Source organism: Capra hircus, chromosome 10 (genome assembly GCF_001704415.2).
Source record: "Capra hircus breed San Clemente chromosome 10, ASM170441v1, whole genome shotgun sequence".
In the NCBI taxonomy this organism is placed as follows: domain Eukaryota; kingdom Metazoa; phylum Chordata; class Mammalia; order Artiodactyla; family Bovidae; genus Capra; species Capra hircus.
In genome coordinates, this window is record NC_030817.1 from 38,754,315 (window position 1) to 38,771,121 (window position 16,807).

General features: G+C 40.1%; 1 pseudogene; it reads right to left on the reverse strand.

Moving 5' to 3' along the window:
- Nucleotides 15,755-16,350, reverse strand: LOC102178176 (annotated as a pseudogene).

The window sequence follows — 16,807 nt, forward strand, 5'->3', positions numbered from 1 at the left end:
TCAAGTCATTTCTTATTTCCTTTGAAATTCTACATAATATCAATATAATATTACCAATGGTGACCAAGGAACACATTTCACTTCCTGAAATATCCAATGCTGGTGTTTGAAGGAGGTGGTAATATAAACTGCATCTTCTTAAGACCTCAGGCTACAATGCCTCACTGAGTGCCAATAATGGCTATTTAAGTTCAAATTCAATTAGATGAAACAGGGCACATTTCAGTCATCAAACAGAAGAGTAAATTATAATCAAGAGTGTGACTCCATTTATGATGTTTGACTGCTGACAGCTTTCCAACTTCATTGTCCATCCTCTTGCCTCTTGCCCTGTACCCAGACAAGATAACCCACCCACTTCCTTCTTTGGTGCTGGCAGGAAATTCAAAGCACACAAATCCCACCCTGTGCATGGAAACCCTCCCACCAACCCCACCCTCTAACCCAGTGTAACCCACCCAGTCTCCCCTCCCTGCCTGTATCAAGCCATTTTTGGATCTGCTTAGGGGCTTGCATCGGAGAAGGCAATGGCAACCCACTCCAGTACTCTTGCCTGGAAAATCCCATGGACAGAGGAGCCTGGTAGGCTGCAGTCCACGGGGTCGCTAAGAGTCAGCATGACCGAGTGACTTCATTTTCACTTTTCACTTTCATGCATTGGGGAAGGAAATGGCAACCCACTCCAGTGTTCTTGCCTGGAGAATCCCAGGGACAGAAGAGCCTGGTGCGCTGCCGTCTATGGGGTTGCAGAGTTGGACACGACTGAAGCGACTTAGCAGCAGCAGGGGCTTGCCTGGCTCTCTCCAGAAGGCCTCAGTGTGTGAGTAATAGAGTTTTTCATATCCTCTTGGTTTGTGTGTGGTATAATCAGTCTCAAATTGCAGATCAAATCTGGGGTGATGGTGGGGTCCACTCCTGCTCTGAGGATTGCCTACAACAATCTTCAGTAAATGATCCAGTTACTTAGGCCACCAAGTTTTAAATAAACCATGTGCCCTAGAAAGTTTATCATGAGTGAAGAGACGGTATTTTCCCCCATATCCTTTGAGATTATTTTGTAAACCCTGTGGTTTAACCCAACTAAAGGTATCTTCTTGTTAGTGCCCTGCTATTCTGATTTTTCAACAAAGTACTAGAGAAAATTTCACCAGAAAGCTTAATAGTAACTGAACATTATTTAGAACTGTTTTCAATATTCCTGTATAGGGAACCCTTACTGTGTGATGCTATAGCATTAGCTAAGAGGTGGGATGGGCTAAATCCTGGAAGGATTAGATGTGGAAACTTGCTCCGATATCTGAACCTAGTTGTGCTGTGCATTTATTTCCATCGTGGTTTATTTATGATGTTGACTATAGTACTCAGGGATTCTTGGCAGCATTATAGCAAGAATGGCAATTATTATTGCATCACTAACTGTGGCACTCACAGAGATGATCCAAGGTATTGCTATAGTGTAATGTCAGGGAGTAATATGGGTTACAGTATTTTCTTTTTAACCCACATTGCTTCATGTAGTCAGAGCAGTACAGGGCAGTGCACCAAAATGGCACCCTCAGTTCCTGCATGGTTAACATAAAAATTGGCAGAAGCAAAATATACTCACATAAGCATGCACTAGAATTTTGTTCCTGCTGCTTCCCCATCTGCAGCAATAGTTTATCAAAATCCAGTAATTTAAGCATCATCCCAGTGTCCTAGTAGAATACACTGTTCTAGAATATGCATAGTTTAATTACGTTGTGAAAAGCAAAGCAAAGGAATATTAAGTATTCAAGAAAAAAAGCAGACTCATTTTTAGGAAGTGTCATTTCAAAGACATGAGACTATACTTTTATAGAAATACTGATTCTCCTACCAGGACATACTCACGTGTAAGAATTTTAGGAAGTTTTTCAAAAGGAATTTCTAGCTTGAAGTTACTTCAAAATTTCTTTCTTTATAAAATTATATACGACCCTTATCCATATAGAGTTCAATTTAGTATAAATTCTTTGTATAATTTACAAACCGACCTTAACTGTCTCATGAAAATTTTTACTTGAAATATATTTAAATATGATTGTTAAATGTCACTCTCTGGGCAGATTTTTTGATTCTATAATCAGGTTCTGTCACTTACATTTTAGTCTTTGTTGTAGGTGTTCATTAGCTGAATGGCATTTAAGATCATCTTTCCAGTCTGAGAGTTCCAAGATGGCATAACTGGGTGGCCAGGTGGCTGCCCTTACAGCTCAGCTGCTGCTGCACTTGAGGCCTCGGGTATAGAAAGGGGGAGGGCCATATCGTCTGCTGGGGCTTCAGAAGGTTGGTGTCTGGCTTAACTGCGGGCAGTTGTAAGTTCTATATTTTGTGGAAGTATCGAAATTTGTGGCTATACTGAATGGGTTTTTAGTCTTCCCAGTATTTTCTTGGTAACACCAAGACACCAAGAGACCTCAGGCATTGGCACGTGCTCAGTAGGATGACTAAGAGCCACTGTGCTGAGAAGCCTTTGCTATTCTTTCATCTCCTAAAGCCAGGGGCTGTCTCAGCTTCCTCCAGAATGAGGGCCAGGATTTGGAGCAGCCCCACGGCACCTTCTTAGTGAGAGCCAGTGTGGTGTGAGCATCTAGATCCAACTCAGCCCAGTCCACAAAGACCGACTCTTCACACCATTTCTGGATTTGAAGCAGCACAATGCTGAGGGGGCATGAATCTAGCTCCTGCAGTGCCTTCCCGAGCAGCTGGGAAACGTGCAGGCAGGTGTAGTCGTCACCCTGTGATCTTCATCAGAGGGAGGAAAGGGGGGATTTTTCAGTTGCCTTTCTTCTGTCTCTAGTTTGTCATTCACAGGCTCATTTTGAGGCTGGGTGGTTTGTTCCACGTGGTCTGTCTGGAAGATTTGCCAGTGGACTCAGCTGTTGGGAGCCAGCATGTGGAACTCCGCCCGTGGCAAAGGTCATGAGGAAGGAGGCTTGGCATACGCAAAGGCGTGATCAAGCCTCAGGAAACCCCCTGTTCCCGAGCACCTACCCCCAAAACCAGAGTACTTTACGGGGAGCTCTCCCCCATAACCATTTCTCTCAGAGAAGGAGTTGACTTGCAGCTCCAGTTAATAAAAATTCCTGGGTGTGACAAGAGTGTTTCAACTTATGAACTCTGAAGCTTCTCTGGCCTGCCTGATTGGGCTCGTCCGGCCGCATGTTGATTGTTTACAGCCTCTCAACTGTGAGAGGCACAGGATGTTTTAAAACTTTCTAAATACAGACTTTTTTGAGAAGTTAGAAGATCATTAGTATAGTATTAGTAGGTTGATTAGGAATTATATTGGTGAAGGGTTTTTTCATTTGTCCTGCCAATAATTACTGCTAATTCCCTGCCCTGGGTGTGACAAGGATGTCTCAGGTCAAACCTCTCTGCTGACAGACTAGCTTGTGTGACAGCCTCTCAGCCATAAGCAGCACAGAGAGTTTGGAGTATTAGCATAGAGCTTTTTTCATTGATGAGTCAATGATTGCCATCAGGCCTCCATATCCTTAGGCACCTGGGAATATATTAATCAATGTATTTGGAATATAGAAAAGGAAATATAGTAGTTTTTTGATGTTAGCAATACTAGACTTTTGAGTTATTGAATCTTCTCTTTTGTTATAGATCACTGTACTTTATTATAAATCACTATGCTATGTAACTTTATCACTATCTTAAGACAAAATAGATCTTAAGGGGAACATTGGTGAAGGGTTTACATTTGTTGAGCCAATACTTGCTGTTAAATCTCCATATTCCTGTCCTTATAATGAATATAACTAGCATATAGGAGAAATAAGTATTAACCTTTAAGATTAATCATGTTAAACCTTAGGTTAAGTAAATTCTTTCTTGATTGTAACTCACTACACCCTCACCCTATAGGAATGCAACTTTATTTGGAGGGTGGTGCCTGATTTAAGAAAAAAATCACCCCTGGAAAAATAAGTTTTCTGGTTAACTGACCGGTATCAGAAAGGGCCATAAAATGTCAGCAGACCTCATGACTAAAAGATGATGAAACTCATAAGACCTTTGTATAATTTTATATGAAGCACCTGATTGTGACAAGGGTCAGGTCTGCTGACCCCCGCGTGACTCTGTATTCATCCCTATGTATAACAAAAAGGTATATAAACAAATCTGAAAAATAAAGAAATCGGATCAGTTTCTGGAAAGACTGATTCCCCCGTGTCGTTTCTTTCTTGCTCTCCGCTTTCCTGGCTGCATTCCCATCTGAAATGTGGGTACTCACCAAGCCTGCTAATTCTGCCTGGGCTTCTGAGATCGGACTGGGGAGGCCTCAGTGCCTCCTCTCTTTTGGGAGAATGGAAAGACGCCTGTGGCCTACGTAGGTGGTGATTGGTATTCCATGTAAACCAGTTATTCAGCCTCTTTTCTCCACTAATTCTCCTACTACACTATCTGTTTCTAATCTCCCTCTATATCTGTAATTAAATAAGTTTTTTCCAGGACGACAACTCCGTCCCCACCTTCGAATCACCCTGGATCCACCGGGGCTGTACCCCGGCAAGTGGCACCCGAAAAGGGACTGTTCAGCAACTGGCTCTGCTTTACCATGAAATTGTTGTCAGTTTCGTAACATCCCCCTTTTATGTGATTTCCTTCCTTCTCTATTCATATCACTCTTATTGCACTAGAGTTACACCTTCCATCTCATCAGAGTTTGAACCAACTCTCGTTTCTTCATAGTGAGAAGAGTCTAAAGCCTGGTAATTGGGTTTCCAAATGCTAGATAGAGAGATTCAAAAGGGATCTGTGAATGCATGACCACCACATCATTGCTGAAAACTCAGAACATCCCGCTTTTGTAGCTTGTGTCAAAAGCACTGAAAATCTTGAATACTTTGCTCTAATCTTTTGGCCATGGAGGTTTCTGTTATTCTTGAGATCCCTTAACAATATGATTAAGGCTTAAAAAGATCACTACTTAGTCTATTTTTCTATCTGCTCCTGGAATTGTCTGTGTCTGACTACTCAAACACATTCTGGAAACTATCCTCTTAGGAAGCTGACCAGTAATTACTAGTTTACCCTGAATCCAGCAAGGCATGAGGTGAAGCTCCATGAAAGTGAATTTGTTGGTGGCCTTGAAGTTGGGGGAAGGTGCTGAGGATCATTTCCATTATATTCTACAAGTTCCATCAATCTGTACCTGCCAAATAAAATTCAGTAGGCTTTAGAGTTCTTCCTGTCTGCTGGTTCTTAACTCCTCATTGTTGAGGCTTTGCTAGAGAGTAGATCCCTGGGCTGGGAAGATCCCCTGGAGGAGGGCATGGCAACCCACTCCAGTATTCTTGCCTGGAGAATCCCATGGACAGAGGAGTGTGGCAGGCTACAGTCCATAGGTTTGCAAAGAGTCAGACATGACTAAAGCAACTTAGCATATATCCTAATTGAATGAGAAGTTCAGGTGTCTTGAGAATTATATTTACTGGCTGTCAATTTTCCAGTTTTGCTGAGTTTCTTTATACAGGGTGAAGGTCCTAGAAAAGAATCCCAAGAAAGGCGGTAACAGAATAATAGGTAGAGGGAAGAAGGATGTAGTGATGTCAGCTGGATGAGCATGACTTTTCTCTCTGGTCATGTGAACAGTTTACATTCACTTATTTAAGGGAAGCATTTTTCAAGTTGGGACTCAGGCTGAAAGGACGGCATGATGTCGATGCCATGCAGATCAACCACATAAAACCAGTATTTCTGTGGAATTGATTAATCTGGCTTGTTTACATCACTTAAGCTATTCCCATAGGCCTGGGGTTGTTTGTCTGTCTTATAGATTAGCTATGGTTATGGGACTAGCTGGTAAGATGTATGCAGTGGATGCTATGATGTGTTGTCCAAATCCAACTACAGGAACAAAACATTTGTTAGCTTAGCTGGTTGGGGAATTGTGGGAAGACGTCAGCCCTCAGCTGGAAATTGTCTGAAATTGTCTCAGCTGAAACAAGCTACCAGACACTCTTCTTGGGATGGCCTGTGTTCAAGACTCAACCACATAGAGGTATAAAGGTTTGAATTTCTCTCTCCAATTCAGGACAGCTTTGAATCATCTTGTATTCAGAAAGCCTCACAGTTTCAGCCAAAATATTGTTACAATGGCATATCTGCTCAGCTTCTACCTCTGCCAATCCTGTCCCTTCCTTCCCACAGACATTGATCCCAATATCCCTTTCTGATAGGCTCACAGTGTGCTAACCTTTGTTGTAGGTTAGATTCTTTGGGAAGCCAGCTATTAATGTAAGGTGACATTTAACTTCCGCATCCAGTTTAGGGGGAAGGAAGTTCAGTTGTCTTTAGGAACAGTCTACTGCTTCCAGGGGAGTCAATGGCAGTGTGGAATAGCTATTCTTTCACTATGGCTCTAGCTCCTCGTTGACCAACTAAGGGAAACAGACTGCCTCAATTCTTTGGAATGGAACTAACACATGTTCTCAAGTCAATCTCATTCACTTTCAAGTACTTCTGTTATGAAACTCTTTTCTCCTTCAACTTTTGGAGCTAGTTTACACCTCTATGGCAGAAAGTGAAGAGGAACTGAAGAGCCTCTTGATGAAAGTGAAAGTGGAGAGTGAAAAAGTTGGCTTAAAGCTCAAGAAAGCTTCAGAAAACGAAGATCATGGCATCCGGTCCCATCACTTCATGGGAAATAGATGGGGAAACAGTGGAAACAGTGTCAGACTTTATTTTTTTGGGCTCCAAAATCACTGCAGATGGTGACTGCAGCCATGAAATTAAAAGAAGCTTACTCCTTGGAAGAAAAGTTAAGACCAACCTAGACGGCATATTCAAAAGCAGAGACATTACCTTGCCAACTAAGGTCCGTCTAGTCAAGGTTATGGTTTTTCCTGTGGCCATGTATGGATGTGAGATTTGGACTGTGAAGAAGGCTAAGCACCGAAGAATTGATGCTTTTGAACTGTGGTGTTGGAGAAGATTCTTGAAGGTCCCTTGGACTGCAAGGAGATCCAACCAGTCCATTCTGAAGGAGATCAGTCCTAGGATTTCTTTGGAAGGAATGATGCTAAAGCTGAAACTCCAGTACTTTGGCCACCTCATGCGAAGAGTTGAGTCATTGGAAAAGACTCTGATGCTGGGAGGATTGGGGGCAGGAGGAGAAGGGGACAACCGAGGATGAGATGGCTGGATGGCATCACTGACTCTATGGACCTGAGTCTGAGTGAACTCCGGGAGTTGGTGATGGACAACGAGGCCTGGCATGCTGCGATTCATGGGGTCGCAAAGAGTTGGACTTGACTGAGCGACTGAACTGAACTGAACTTACACCTCTATGGCCCCTCTGATGCTGGTCCCTAGGAGTCAACCAACACTGAGGCTGGAAGAAAATTCAGCTTCACATGAAGTGTAATGAGAGCACAGGTTTCAGCCCCCAAGATAGCTTTTGCTGGATGAAGTTGCATAGTCACACACACACACACACACACTCACACAATGTATGGCTCTGCTGGTGAAAATTTCTATTCTGAGGAAAATTCCAGGGGGAATCAGCTATGAATGGCATAATTAGTCTTTTGTTCTTTGATCCAGATTTTGTGACTTGTGCATTTAAAGCCAACCCTAAATCTTAAATATTTTCCCCTGGCTAAGCAGAGTTCCTCATCTTTGAAGTCCTAATCCACCCATGAATATTTCATCTTAGGATCATGAGAGAGGCCAGGGTCATCTTAGTCCCCCTTGGGAGGATGAATCAATTCTGAGGCATGGAAGGCTTTTGTCTACATGAAGATCCAGACCTTTGTGACACAGTCAAATTTTACTGGCTTGTGGGGAAGGAGGTGGTTAATTAGCTTATTTATTTGTGGGCCTAAATAAGAGGGGGACTGGAAAAACAGTTCCACTGGGGCAATGAGATAGACTTTGTGGGAATGTAGGACTAGATCAATTCTGTCATCTTGGAGGTTGTGGTGTGTCTCACCAATTACTTAAAAAGAAACAAGATATTGTCTCTTAAAAATATTTATTTCCTGTCACTTGAAAAGCACCAGCTAGGGATGTTGACCAAATCAGGATGAGTGAGCCCTTGATTGCAACAGCCTGTGTCTGCAGCTGTCATTCAGAGAGCTGCCATTTGCTAGCGCCCAGAATGCAGGAGTAGAACCTCAGGAATACCTGGGAGTCGAGTCTCTCACCCCTAGGAAGGGCTTTGCTTAGTCAGTTATTCCTCAGTATTTGCCCTGATTTGAAGCAAGTGATCTGGGTTTTTATAGTGCTGCTGCCATCAGTGTTCCCTGATTTGGTTTCTTCCCTGTGATGACAGTCTCTGACTTGTGATCCCATTTCTTTACTGTTTTGTGCAAAGAGCATTTTCTTAATAAGTCACATGTCATGAGTTCTTATCTTGGGGTCTGCTCCTGGGAAACTTGGGAAAAATCTTAGGCACTCTAGGGTCAAAAGCACAAAATACCTTTGAACAAAGTTTTTAAGTTTCTCTATATGTATATTATGAAATTCAATAGAATCCTATCACAGTTGGTAACTTAAAAACTTAAACCATCATCATGAATACAGGATGGAGAATAATTTACTTGGAAGCTGTAGTAAATACTTCTGAGGGTTAGTCCAAGCTGAATGTGAGCAAACAAAATTTGTGATTATAGAAAACACTAATTCTAGGATCTAAAATAGTAACTCTGGGCTATATTCAATGAAATCTGATTATTAGTATGCTGATGAAGTCCTACAATTTAGGGGTCTTTTAAAAATATCATACAGTGAATCTGGAGACATTCCAAAACAGAAGGGACATGGTTTATTTTAGATGTAAATTAAGAAGAACTGAGATGCAATAGGGCCTTCTTTCTCATTGTCATTCCTCCACTTCTGGACTTGGAGGTGATGTCACACCACAGAGCTTGGGAACTGGCCTGCTTGTTGCCTGTGTGGGGTCAGGTAGGTACAGTCTGGAGGAGTGTGAGAAGACTCCCTTACCACAGCATGAGCTTATACCACATGGAAACAGGAGAGACCAGGGCAAATAACAATTTGTGCACAGACTATTCAAAAGTACATTTTCTCAGTGTGAACTTTCCAGAAAAATTTGGATTATGTCTGTTAAGGCAGCAGATATTTCTTCATGGTACACTGCAAATGATGGCCATACAGTAACCTTGAGTCTTTGCTTACCTCACTTCTCTTTTTTCCTTCAATTATACTGCCCTGGCCTTGCACCTTCCATTAGATGTCATAAGCTAAAGATTAATCTCTGACTTTAGCTCTGTTTTCTAGAGGATGGAGGCTAAGACATTTATTGATTATTTCCTTGAAGGCAATCGAGTGATATTAAAAAATAGAATGCTTAGGAAATTGCTAAGGGAAAATGATTAAATATAGATTCAGACAATGTAGATCATTTCAGAGATATGACTTAGTTTACCCCATGCTGCTCAGATTCTGAAGGATGTGTATGTCTGTTTTATTCCTCAGTTTTGGAGGACAGTAGTGAAGAAAAAGCAAAAGTATGGATACAGCTGGGAAAGGAGAGAGTGGGATGAATTGAGAGAGTAGCATAGACATATATGCCTGACCATGTGTAATATAGACAGCTAGTGGGAAGCTGCTGTATAGCCCAGGGAGCTCAGTTCAATGCTCTATGAAGACTTAGAGGGGTGGGATGAGAAAGGGGTGGGAAGAAGGCTCAAGAGGGAGGCGCTATGTGTATACTTATAACTTATTAATAAAAACAAAAAAGCAGAAAAAACAACCACAACATTGTAAATCCCTCCAATTTAAAATGAATTAAAATGAATCCCTCCAGTTATCCTCCAATTTAAAATGAATAAAGCCAAAAAAAAAAAATACTTAAGGATAATATGGTTGTAGAAGTTAATGCAATCTTCATGAAGGGACTTCTGAAACAGATTAAAATATAAAGAAGAAAAAAGATGGAAAAAGACACCTTAAAATGATGCAGAAAAATTAAAAGATTGTAAAAATGTATCAGGCAAATAAAAACTAAGCAGATATTTTGTTCAATGCTAATACTAACACAAGAATATAAATATTAGAGGCAAAGACATAAATTTGATATTGATAAGAAGTATATGTCACCAATATAAGTCAAATACTTATGTAGACAGTATGCCAAAATATATGAAATCAACACTTTTAGAACTGAAAAATAGACAAAATCAATCAGTCTAATTTTAACATATTTTTCTTGGGAACTAGAAAATCAAAGAAAACTAAAAATAAGGCTATAAATGACTCAAGCAATTAATCACCTTGGCTTATTATAAAATTTGGCTAAGTAAAGAGTAGAAATTACAATATAATGTTCTAAATCCATTGCAATTAATTCATAAAGTAGCAAAAACATTTCTGTAAATGAAATACACTTACAAATAACATTTATTTTAATTTTTTTCTTAATCCATTCAGAAATTCACAAAACAAGCATATGCTTGTAAGGATACAGTTTAAGTAGTACTAAGAATAAAATGATCTGATATTTTATTCATTTTTAGAAAACAGGACAGAAAATAAGCCAAGAATTTAACTCAAGAATTAAGAGGAAAGCTTATTTCAAAGAAAGTAGATATAAGAATTAATAAAGACAAAGGCAGAAGTTTCTGAGGTGGAAGGGATGGGGGAAATCAATATATGACCAATAAAACCAGAACAGCTGCATTTCTTATAATATTATTAAAGAGGCATTCCTTTGGCAAAACCAACTTTTGCCAATAAATTTGAAAATATAGATGAAATGCATAATTCTCTAGGATGATATAAAATTGTTTCAAGAAAAGATTACAAGTCCTTGGCAGGACCACTAGAGTGAGTAATGGATTAATATCACTCCTGATCTAAGCCTGCCTGTCATCTGGCTCCTCTTTGGAAACCTCAGAGTTAAAGTCACTCACTGAGGACACTGTGGTGCCTCACATGCTGTGAACCTTGGTCTGGGAGACTGCTCTGGACTGGTGAAGATGCTCGTGTGTGCTCAGTTGTGACAGACTCTGCGACACCATGGATGGTAGCCCAGCAGGCTCCTCTGTCCACGGGATTCTCCAGGCAAGAAAATAAGAGTGGGTTGCCATTTCCTCCTCCAGGGGATCTTCCCAGGCCAGGAAGAACTAAGTAAACACTGTTAAATTAAAGCTATGTGTCTCCTGAATCTGGCAGCAGATTAGAATCTGTAATAACCACTAATATTCCTGCTAGTTAAAGAGCTACCTCTAAAAATGCATGAGGCCTAGATGGTTTCATAGCTACTTTCAAAGAACCTTCAAGCAACAGATTGCACTCCATTATTATTTAAATAGTTCTGGCACACAGAGTAAGATGTCTCAACTTATTTAAAATGCCTAGCATAACCTTTTTCCTAAATAGGACCAGTTGAGCGCATAAAACTGTAGGTCAGTTTCACTTTTGGTGAGAGACAGATGAAAAGGTAGAGGAACCAGAGATCAAATTGCCAACATTCATTGGATCATAGAGGAAAGCAAGGGAATTTCAGGAAAATATCTACATCTCCTTCATTGATGACAGGGCTTTCCATGTGGCACTAGTGGTAAGGAACTCACTTTCCATTGCTAGGAGACTTAAGAAATGCGAGCTGGATCCCTGGGTCAGGAAGATCCCCTGGAGAAGGAAATGGCAACCCACTCCGGTATTCTTGCCTGAAGAATTCCATGGACAGAGGAGCCTGGCAGGTTATAGTTCAGGATGGGGAACACATGTACACCCATGGCTGACTCATGTCAATATATGGCAAAACCCACTACAATATTGTAAAGTAATTAGCCTCCAATTAAAATAAATAAATTAATTAAAAACAAAAAATACTCTGTAATGACAAATATTGGAAAATCTAAAAAAGAGCTGATACATGTACATGTGTTCCCCATCCTGAACCCCCTTCCCACCTCCCTCCCCATCCCATCCCTCTGGGTCGTCCCAGTGCACCAGCCCTGAACACCCTGTCTCATTTATCAAACCTTGACTAGCGATCTGTTTCATATATGATAATATACATGTTTCAATGCTATTCTCTCAAATCATCCCACCCTCACCTTCGCCCACAGAGTCCAACAGACTGTTCTTTACATCTGTGTCTCTTTTGCTGTCTCACATATAGGGTTATCGTTACCATCTTTCTAAATTCCAAATATATGCATTGAAAAAAGTGAAAAGTGAAAGTGAAGTCGCTCAGTCATGTCCAACTCTTTGAGACCCCATGGACTGTAGCCTACCAGGCTCCTCCCTCCATGGGATTCTCCAGGCAAGAGTAGGGAGTGGGTTGCCATTTCCTCCTCCAGGGGATCTTCCCGACCCAGGGATCGAACCTGGGTCTCCCACATTTCAGGCAGATGCTTTAGCCTCTGAGCCACTTCCTTCACTCTGTATAATAGGCTCCAGTTTCATCCACCTCATTAGAAGTGATTCAAATGCATTCTTTTTAATGGCTGAATAATATTCCATTGTGTCATTACAGAGTATTGAGTAGAGTTCTCTGTGTTATATAGTAGGTCCTTGCATGCATGCTCAGTCACTTCCGTCGTGTCAGACTCTTTGCAACTCCGTGGACTATAGCCCACCAGGCTCCTCTGTCCATGGGATTCTCCAGGCAAGAATACTGGAGTGGGTTGCCATGCCCTCCTCCAGGGGATCTTCCTGACCCAGGGATTGAACCCATGTCTCCTGCATTGCAGGTGGATTCTTTACCCACTGAACCACCTGGGAAACCCATAGTAGGTCCTTATTAGTTACTTATTTTATATATAGTAGAGTGTATATGTCAATCTCAATCTTCCAATTTATCCCTCTCCCCCTTTCCCCTCAGGTAACCATAAGCTTGTTTCTTAAATCTGTAGCTCTGTTTCAGTTTTGTAGGTAAGTTCATTTGTACCATTTTTTTTTAGATTCTACATACAAGTGATATTATACAATATTTGTCCTTCTCTGACTTACTTCACTCAGTATGACAATCTCTAGGTCCATTCATGTTGTACCAATGACACTATTTCATTTTTTATGGTTGAGAAATATTCAAGTGTATATGTGTACCACATCTTCATTATCCATTCCTCTGTTGATGGACATTGAGGTTGCTACCATGTTCTGGTCATTGTAAAAAGTGCTGCAGTGAACACTGGGATGCATGTATCTTTTTGAATTATAGTTTTCTTTGGATATATACCCAGGAGTGGGATTACTAGGTCATATGGTAGCTATCTTTTTAGCTTTTTAAGGAACCTTCATACTGTTCTCCCTAATGACTGCACCAGTTCACATTTCTATGAACAGTGTAGGGGGATTCCCTTTCCTTCACCCCCTCTCTAATATCTATTGCTTACAGATTTTTGATGAGGGCCATTCTGACCATTGTGCGTGGTTTTGATTTGCATTTCTCTAATAATTAGAGATGTTGAGCATCTTTTCATGTGCTTTTTAGCCATCTTTATGTCTTCTTTGGAGAAATGTCTGTTTAGATCTTCTGCTCAGTTTTTGATTGGATTGTTTGTGGGTGTTTTTTTTTTTTTTTTTTTTTGACATGGGATGTTTGTATATTTTGGAGATTAATCTCTGTAGATTGCTTCATTTGCAGATATTTTCTCCTATTCTGTGGGTTGTTTTTTCGTTTGGTTTATAGTTTCCTTTGCTGTGCAAAAGCTTTTTTAATTAGAGTTTTCTCCAGATATATGCTCAGAAATGGGATTGCTGGATCACGTGGACATTATTTTTAGTTTTTTGAAGAACCTTCCTACTGTCCTCCAAAGTAGCTGCACCAATTTATATTCTTACAACAGTGTGGGAGGGTTCCCTTTTCTCCACACCCTTGCTAACATTTTTTTTATTTGTAGAATTTTTGGTGATGGCCATTCTGACCAGTGTGAGGTGATATCTCACCATGATTTGATTTGTGGTTTTCTCTAATAATTAATGATTTGGAACATCTCTTTTAGGTGCCTGTTGGTCATCTGTATATCTTCTTTGGAAAAATGCCTATTAAGGGCTTCTGCCCACTGTTTGATTGGGTTGTTTGTTTTGTTGTTTTTGTTTTTGTTATTGAGTTATATGAGCTGTTTGTACATTTTGGATATTAACCTCTATTAGTTCCATCATTTTCAAATATTTCTGCCCATTCTGTAGGTGTCTTTTCATTTTGTTTATGGGTTCCTTTGCTGTGCAAAAGCTTGTAAGTTTGATCAGGTCTCATTTGTTTATTTTTGTTTTCATTTCTATTGTCTTGAAAGACAGACCTAAGAAAACAGTGGTATGATTTATATCAGGAATGTTTTGCCTATGTTCTCTTCAAGGAGTTTTATGGTGTCATGCCTTGTGTTTAAGTCTTTAACCCATGTTCACTTTATTTTTCTGTAGAGTGTGAAGGCATACTGTAAGTTCATTCATTTATAGTGGCTGTCCAACCTTCCCAACACCACTTGCTGCTCTGTCGTTTCCCCATTGTATATTCTTGCCTCCTTTGTTAAAGATTAATTGATGATAGATATGTGGGTTTATTTCTAGGTTTTCTCTTCTGTTCCATTAATCCATGTGTACATTTTTGTGCCAATACCTCACTGTTTTGATTACGGTCGGTTTATAGTATTGTCTAAAGTCTGAGAGGGTTACGCCTCCTGCTTTATTCTTTTGCTTCAGACTTGCTTTGGCAATTGTGGATCTTTTGTGGGTCCATTTAAATTTTAGGATTATTTGTTCTGTTTCTAGTTATATGAAAAATATCATGGGTGATTTGATAGGGATCACATTATATTTGTAGATTACTTTGGGTAGTATGTCCATTTTAACAATATTCTTTCAGTCCAAAAGCATAGGGTATTTTTCCATTTCTTTGAATCATCTTCAGTTTCCTTTATTAATAGTTTATACTTCTCAGTGTATAAGTCTTTCTCTCCTTGGTCAGGTTGATTCCTAGGTATTTTTTCCTGATGCAATTTTAAAGAGATTGTTTTTCTAATTTCCCTTTCTGGTAATTCATTGCTGACATAAATAAATACAACCAATTTCTATGTGTTAATCTTATATCTTACTACCTTGCTGAATTCACTTCTCAGTGCTAGTAGTTTTTGTGTGTAGTCTTTAGTATCCTCTCTATATAGTATCATGCCATTTTGCAAATATTATAATTTTATCTCTTCCCTTACAATTTGGATTGCTAAGTCACTTCAGTCATGTCTGACTCTGTGTGACCCCATAGACAGCAGCCTACCAGGGTCCCCTGTCCCTGGGATCCTCCAGGCAAGAACACTGGAGTGGGTTGCCATTTCCTTCTCCAATGCATTAAAGTGAAGAGTGAAAGTGAAGTCGCTCAGTCATGTCCAACTTAGTGACCCCATGGACTGCAGCCTTCCAGGCTCCTCCATCCATGGAATTTTCCAGGCAAGAGTACTGGAGTGGGTTGCCACTGCCTTTTAGCTTATACTTTTCTTATATGACTGCGGTGACTAGGACTTCTAGTACTATATTGAATAGACATGGTGAGAGTGGGCATCCTTGTCTTGTTCCAAATTTTAGGGGGGAAGCAGTCAGCTAAAAAGCTGACTTTCACCATTGAGTATTATGTTGGCTGTGAATTTGTCATAAACAGCTTTTATTCTGTTGAGCTCTGTTTCCTCTATACTCACTTTGGTAAGAGTTTTTTTTTTAACTTATTTTTAATATTTATTACAAATGTTGTAGGCGGTTTGGTATATGCCAACAATCATGCAGTGTTAACATTTAGGAGTGTGAAAAACACTCAACAGTTTCCAAAGGGATATATATGTGATATGGTCTTCATTTCAGAGAAGCATAAGTGACTGAATCCCTGTCTGCTCTTTAGTGTTTCACCTAACCATTCCATAGCCTCATCAAAGCAAGTGCCTTTGATTACTGAAGTTTTGAATATTTGCTATTTTCAGTCCTTCAAGACAGGTGGCTCAAGTGAATTTGCCATCTCTGAGGGAGTCATGTCCTGTTCCGTTGTCCTGCTTATTTGTAAACCCCCTAAAATGGCTCTTCTCAGCTCTTCTTCCTCCAACTTGGCAACTAACTCTGATTTTGAAATACCAATTTGGTCTTGGTCACCACAATCTACTACATAGATGACTGCATGAGAGTTTGAATAATAACATCAGTTGTCTGCCCTCCCAAATCCCAGACTTGGAATTTAAGGTTTTTGTATGTTACCATCTCAATATTAAATCCAATGGTAGGAATAGTAGCAATGACTTCTCCAGCCTGTAATCAGTACAAAATTGTGGTTTTTCCTGCTCCATCTAATCCCAAAATTAAAATTCTCATTTCCTAGGTTCTAAACAAACTGGAAAAAATGCTTGAGAAAATGTTACCCATGATGAACCACCTATCCACCCTCATCAACCAAAGCCAGTTCAGCTCCCAGGCAGTTTTCTTGAAAACTTGCTTAGCCTGCAACTTCTGCATTGGACTCCTGGCAGTGCTTGGAGCAAGGGGCAATGGCGACTGCACACCAGGAAACTGGTAAGAGTTTAATTTTATTAAATGCTTTTTCTGTATCTGTTGAGATGATCATGTGTTTTTTGTTTTTTGTTGATGTGACATATCACATTGTTTGATTTGCATATGTTAAACCATCCTTGTGATCCTGGGATGACTCCAGCTTGGTTATGGTGTATGACCTGTGTGTTGCTGAATTCAGCTTGATAATATTTTGCTGAGAATTTTTGTATCTATATTTGTCCAAGATATTGGCCTGTAATTTTCTAATAGTGTCTTTGTCTGGTTTTGGTATCAGAGTGATGGTGGCTTCATATTGATAGAATGCCTTTGG